The sequence below is a fragment of the Leptonychotes weddellii genome, chromosome 7 (genome assembly GCF_054177405.1).
Source record: "Leptonychotes weddellii isolate Sample4059 chromosome 7, ASM5417740v2, whole genome shotgun sequence".
In the NCBI taxonomy this organism is placed as follows: domain Eukaryota; kingdom Metazoa; phylum Chordata; class Mammalia; order Carnivora; family Phocidae; genus Leptonychotes; species Leptonychotes weddellii.
Genome location: NC_138375.1, coordinates 126,567,449 through 126,574,296, shown reverse-complemented (window position 1 = coordinate 126,574,296; position 6,848 = coordinate 126,567,449).

Here is a 6,848-nt window from a genome sequence, read left to right as displayed (position 1 = left end):
ACCATCTGCTTGTTCTCTGTAGTTAAGAGTCTTTCTTTCTTTGTCTCTTTTCTCCTTTGTTCGTTTGTTCTGTTTCTTAAATTCCACATGTGAGTGAAATCACATGGTATTTGTCGTTCTCTGATTGACTTACGTCACTTCGCAGAATTCCCTCTAGCTTCATCCATGTTTTTGCAAATGGCAAAGTCTCATTCTTTTTTTTTAATGGCTGAGTAATGCGCTGTTGGTGGGAATGTAAGCTTGGTGCAGCCACTGTGGGAACCAGTATGGAGGATCCTCAAAAAATTAGAAGTAGAAATACCATATGATCCAGTAATCCCACTACTGGGTATTTACACAAAGAATAAGAACACACTAATTCAAAAAGATATAAACACACATACGTTTATTGCAGCATTATTTACAATAGCCAAGATATGGAAGCAACTTAAGTGTCCATCAACTGATGAATAGACATTTGGTATGTCCATGGTATGTCCATGATGTGATAGATATATTTATATATACATATAGATAGATAGATAGATAGATATCTATATGCAATAGAACATTACTCAGCCATAAAGAAAAAGAATGAGACTTTGCCATTTGCAAAAACATGGATGAAGCTAGAGGGAATTCTGCGAAGTGACGTAAGTCAATCAGAGAACGACAAATACCATGTGATTTCACTCACATGTGGAATTTAAGAAACAGAACAAACGAACAAAGAAAAGAGACAAAGAAAGACTCTTAACTACAGAGAACAAGCAGATGGTTACCAGAGGGGAGGGGGGTGGGGGGATGGGGGAAATAGATGAAGGGGATTAAAGAGCACACTTAGCATGATGAACACTGAGAAAGGTATAGAATTGTTGAATCATTATATTGTACACCTGAAACTTTTCCTCCACTCTTCATGAAAACCACAAAGAGGATCAGATGCAACCTGACAGTTTGAACTCTGTTTGTAGAAAGGTGTTTCTCAACCAGGTAACATTTATTTATTATTTTTTTAAAAGATTGTATTTTTAAGTCATCTCTACACCGAACATGGGGTTCGAACTCATAAACCCCGGGATCAAGAGTCATATGCTCTACTCACTGAGCCAGCCAGGCACCTCTCAACCAGGTCACATTTTTAAAAATTTTTTTTAAAGATTTTTTATTTATTTATTTGACAGACACAGCGAGAAAGGGAACACAATCAGGGGGAGTGGGAGCGAGAGAAGCAGGCTTCCCGCTGAGCAGGGAGCCCGATGTGGGGCTTGATCCCAGGACCCTGGGGCCATGACCTGAGCCAAAGGCAGACGCTTAATGACTGAGCCACCCAGGCGCCCCCAGGTCACATTTAAAAGGCAGCATGATGTGGGGGAAAATAATGCAGTAATCTGGTTGTCAGAAGACCTCGAATTTTTCTTTTCTATTAGCCCTGTCACATTATCAGGGTAACTAGCCTCTTGACCTCCCCTCACAGCTCTCCCCCTCCAGCTCCCTCTCCTGCTGGTTTGTAAACAGGCTCAATCTACACGATCTCTCCTTCTCTAAAGCTCTGAGCATTTAATGGTGGGAAAGGTCCTCCTATCCAAGGAGTTTCTTCAGTCCCCAGTGCGAACTCTCTCATTGTGGGGGGGAGGTTTTCTCTTACGTTTATTTGAGCACCTCCTACGTACGAGGCGCAAGTCACTGTGCAAGACGCCCTTTACCTGAGTCATTAATCCTTCATCGTGATGATGATAAGAGACACCTAGCACTCCTCTGTGCCAGAGCCTGTTCTCGCCTGTTTACATAGATTCATCTCATTTAAATCCCGCTCATCTCTGTGAGGTTGGTACTATTCTGATCGTCATTTCGCAGATGACCACCTGAGCCTTCAAGAAGTAACGAACACTAACATGCCCAAGGTCCTCCAGCTGATCTCAGCGATTCATACAACAGGGCAGGACAATGATCCTCTCTTTACAGGTGAGGACGTTGGGGTGCTAGCAGCCTGAGGAAAACCGCTCAAGGTCACAGATCAAGTACATCACACACCTGCAAATCAAGCTCACGTCTCCCTCTGCACAGCCCAGATCCTTTTCATTTGGCTGCTGTGGTCTCCCAGAGGCAATTCTGCCTTGTCATAAACTGCAGACCGTGGCACTTTTAATGAAGGAAAAGTTTGCCAAATGAAAAGCAGATTATTAATGAGATATTTGGGATGCTTTGCAGTAAATAAATCTCTTTCGGAATTCTCATCTTCTCCCACTCAAATTGTGAAAGCCGTAACAGCAACAATTACCTCAACCTGCTTGCGGCTGTGTGAGAGGGAACTCTGAATTTTATTGCTCAGGGTAGACCCCAGAGACCAACAAAACTTTCCTCTATCTTCCTGAGCCATAGGTCAGAAATTGGATATATCAGATGTTGGCTTTCCCCAGCAGCCTCCCCCTGCCCCTCCTGTCGTAGCCGCGTCTTGGAACACTATTACTGGGGAGACAAATAGAGCTTAAAACTGGGTCAACATTAAAAATATTAGAAATGTCAGGGTGCCTGGGTGGCTCAGTCGGTTAAGCGTCTGCCTTCGGCTCAGGTCATGATCTCAAGGTCCTGGGATCGAGTCCCGCATCTGGGCTCCCTGCTCAGTGGAGAGTCTGTTTCTCCCCCCCTCTGCCCCTCCCCCCTGCTTGTGCGCGCTCTCTCTCTCTCTCTAATAAATAAATATAGATCTTTAAAAAAAATTAGAACTGTCAATGGCAACCTGTTTGCCAAAAAATTGAAACCTAGAGCAGCATTTGAACATGACTGCCTCAGACTTGAGGGGAGTCTTTTTTTTTTAAATAATGGGTAACTTTAGATACTCCCTGGGAATTTTTTGTAACTTTAGATACTCCCTGGGGGAACTGAGAGGTCAGAATAGAGGTGTGATTGTTTCTATGTGATACACAACTGAATTTGAAGGCAGATACATTTATAGTCAAGAAGGAAGTGTGTGTCTCCTCATGTTAGGTGTCGAGACTATGAGGACAAGCAAGTCCCTGTCCCTTTCTCTCAGGGCTAGTAATCTATTAAGAGAAATGAGATGTACCCAGTAATGATCTGTGCTGTGAGGGGAAACATTACCGTTTACTGCGTATCTACATAGAGCAAGCATTGCATCCAGCACTTTAAGTTAGGACTTGGCAGGAGAAGAGGATTATTCCCGTTTCTGGGGGAAGAAACTAAGGCTTAGGGTTAAGTTGCCTAAGCCAGTTTATTTATTTATTTATTTATTAAATATTTTATTATTTATTTGACAGAGAGAGACGTAGTGAGAGAGGGAACACAAGCAGGGGGAGTGGGAGAGGGAGAAGCAGGCTTCCCGCTGAGCAGGGAGCCCGATGCAGGGCTCGATCCCAGGACCCTGGGACCACAACCTGAGCCGAAGGCAGACGCATAACAAATGACTGAGCACCCAGGCGACCCAACCTGAGCCAGTTTATTAAAGAGGCTTTGATTCAAACTCATGTAGTTCTAATGACAGACCTGTGCTCTTTCCCCTACGTTCTGCTATTAATTAGGTGGGATGCCAATGAACATTTAATGGTTTACCTTATCAGGTATACCTTCAGGGGATTTAAAGCTTTATGCAGTTAGCTCATCAAGTTGCACAGAGTTTAGAACAACCATTTTTTTTAAAGATTTATTTGAGAGAGAGAGGGAGCGCACACAAGCAGGGGGAGGGGCAGAAGGAGAGGGAGAAGCAGGCCCCCCACTGAGCAGGTTGCTGACATGGGGCTTAATCCCAAGACCCCGAGATCATGACCTGAGTGGAAGTCAGACGCTCAAACAACTGAGCCACCCAGGTACCCCTAGAGACGACCATTTTTTGACTTGGGGATATTTTGAAGAATCTTGGGCCACTCAAATAATTGTCAGATTTTTAAAAGGAATGTGCAAAACAGAACACTTCATCCATTCATTGTGCTTTTGTGTTTGTGGAGTGAGGCTTGTGGATGGTTTTTGGGTAGGGATAGAAAGGGTCTGGATACCATTTGGCTATATTACTTGGTAACAAATAATGGTTTTGAATTGTGCCGTGTTTATCTTAGAGTGGCCAAGTCAGCCCAGCAGGACTTAACAGTTTGATGTGCCTACCAAAAAGCCAGTCTTAGGAGAAGTATCTGTGGTGGGGGAAGTAAGAAGCCTGTTCCACTTGGCTTTGGTCAGACCTCAGTTGGAACACTGTGTTCAGTTCTGGGGAACGCACATTACTGTGAAAATCAATTAGGACACATTCAGAAGAAAGACAAAAGGCAAAGAGGAAATGAAAGATGGGTGTTTGGAGGAATAGGGGTCTGTAGTTGAAGGAAAGATTTGAGGGGCTGAAATAACAATCTTCAAAATTGGGAGGACTCGGACACCCGGTGCCTTAATTGGTTGAGCATCCGACTCTTGATCTTAGCTCAGGTCTTGATCTCAGGGTTGTGAGTTCAAGACCCACATTGGGCTCCATACGGAGCATGAAGCCTACCTAAAAAAAAAAAAGAAAAGAAAAATTAGAAGGACTTTCTTACAGAAGAGGAATGTAGATTTGTTATTTGTGGCCCCCAAGGGATACAACTAGAAACAACAGCCTCTGGAGAAGTAGATATGTCCTTACAAGGAAGAATTTTTCATTATACCCACCCCCAAATAAAGAATTGTGTTTTTGCTGTTTTGTGTTTTTTGGGAAGTGGTAGATTCTCAGGCCTTGAACATGTTGGAGTCTGAGCCAAGTAATTGCTTGGTAGAGACACTGAATAGGAAATTCAAGATTACCATGGGGATTGGATTTCAGAAGCATCAAAGTTGTTCCCAACCCTGAACATCTCAGCAGCTAAAAGGACAGTGGAGGACTGTCCTCTTAGGCTTTGCCTCCACCTTGGTCAGGGTTGGGATCTACTTTTGGGGAGCTGGATGGATGGGTGGCAGGGGATGGCAAGAATCCACAATGGCAGAGAGGTTACTTGGGCCGCTCTCATTTGGTCTGCCATTTTTATTTTCCCTTGCCTTGGTGCGCACAGGCTCGCCTTAGACTGTAGGCACGTGGAGGCCTCTGCTTGTAATTGTGTAAATCATGACCCTCAGCTTAGCCCACTAGCTCCTGCTGCCGGGTTCTTTAAATGTTATTTGAAATGATTTTTATCAAGGAGCAAACCAGAGGTCAAGTATTGTCATGCTCCAGCAGTCAGACTGTCTGACTTGAGTGCTGGTACAAATGCTAGGTTTGTGAAACTCGTGGATGCCTGCTCTCTCCGGGGAAGACAGAACTTGAATTCTTTTCTAGGTTTCAGTGAGATGGAAATTTTGGGTCATCTAAGAGACAGAGAACCAGTCAAAGGGTTTCGTACACACATCAAAGTAGCTTTAACAATGACTCATAAGCTCGTTCGCCGGCTCTGTGTCAGGTAGGAACGTTCAACTGTTTCGAGCCTCTCCCAGCTCGAAATGGGCTTTTTACCCATTTAGGGACTGAATGAGATTGGCAGAAGGTTTTTGCTCACAGCCGACAGCCAAACTGTTAAAGAATGAACCAGTAAATACTGCAGCAAAAAAAAAAAAAAAAAAAGTAGGAGTTGCCCATTTTATTGCTTTCTTTCCTTGAGGCAAATAACGTGGGCTAATGGCTACGTGTCATCTTCAGTGACATCCCTCATCACACCTAGAAGCAGGTTTCTCTCTCATCCATTACAGGCCTATACACAGCAGAGAAGCATGACTTAGAGACCAAGGGGCATTTTAAGCATGGGATTTGCGGGCACGTTCATTCTCCCCTCCTCATTGAGGTTCTCCCACCCATCTTTTGGAAGGGACCCTGAGACCATGTATCTCATGTAATTCCATGAAGTGATGTCAGAGGTATTAGGTTCGTGGAGATTTTCCAAGCCCTACTAACTGGGTTTAAAGGGAGATATGGCTCTATTCGGATGGGCCCTTTGGGCCAGGGTTTTTCCTAGGCACCAGTAATCATCTACCTCTGCTTCATCAAGTTTGCTTCACTTGCTTACAGTTTATACAAAGCAGCTGAGTCCCTGATGGAAAGGTTTCCTTTCTAGTTGTGGGTTTGACTCCAGTCTCCGGGCTTTTTTATAATTAGACTTTGATTACTCTGTAGCTCTTTGAACTCCCCGAGTCTCACGTCAGTTTGTTAACATGACTAATTTGCAGTGGATATATATGTTTTCTGTTCTTCATACATGGCTTCACACGGGGGCACCATCTCAGGAAGAGCTAGTCTGTTGCAAATTTAGGAGGAAGTCGAATATTTATTTTTGGTCCTTTCTCACCACCACGCCCAACGTCTATTTTCCTGCCAGATACCATTCCTTCTTTACCCAATTTCCACATCTCCTATTCCACACACACAAAAAAAGGCCCGATTCTTAGCCTCTTTTCCCCTAGTCCTTCCTAAAACAGTGGCTTGTAATGGTTTAAGTTAAGGCAACACTTCTCGGGAGGTTTGAGTATGGGAAATGCTGAATCTCTATGGCTGAATTTTAGGCAGTGGAAAAAAAATCGTTTTAAATGCAGATGAGGGGAGTTGGGTTGATGGCACAGAACACAGGATGAAATAGCGCACTCACTTCAGTTCAGATACCTGGGTATGGTGACAAGCCTGGGATAAAGCAGAGGTGGCCCTTCTGTGGGGAAAAATAAAAGAGGTATTTGGTCAGGATGTTGTTTGGTCTAGGGAAAAAGAAGAGCTTCTACTTGGGCACTTTATTTATTTAAGTTTTTGTTTTGGGGAGGCTGGTGGAGCAGGTGGGAGAGCTCCTACTAAGTGCAAGGAGCTGTGGAGACTCCAGAGATAAGGAATCACAGCCTCTCCTTTCCAAGGATTCATACCCTATTGTGGGGCAATCAGACAC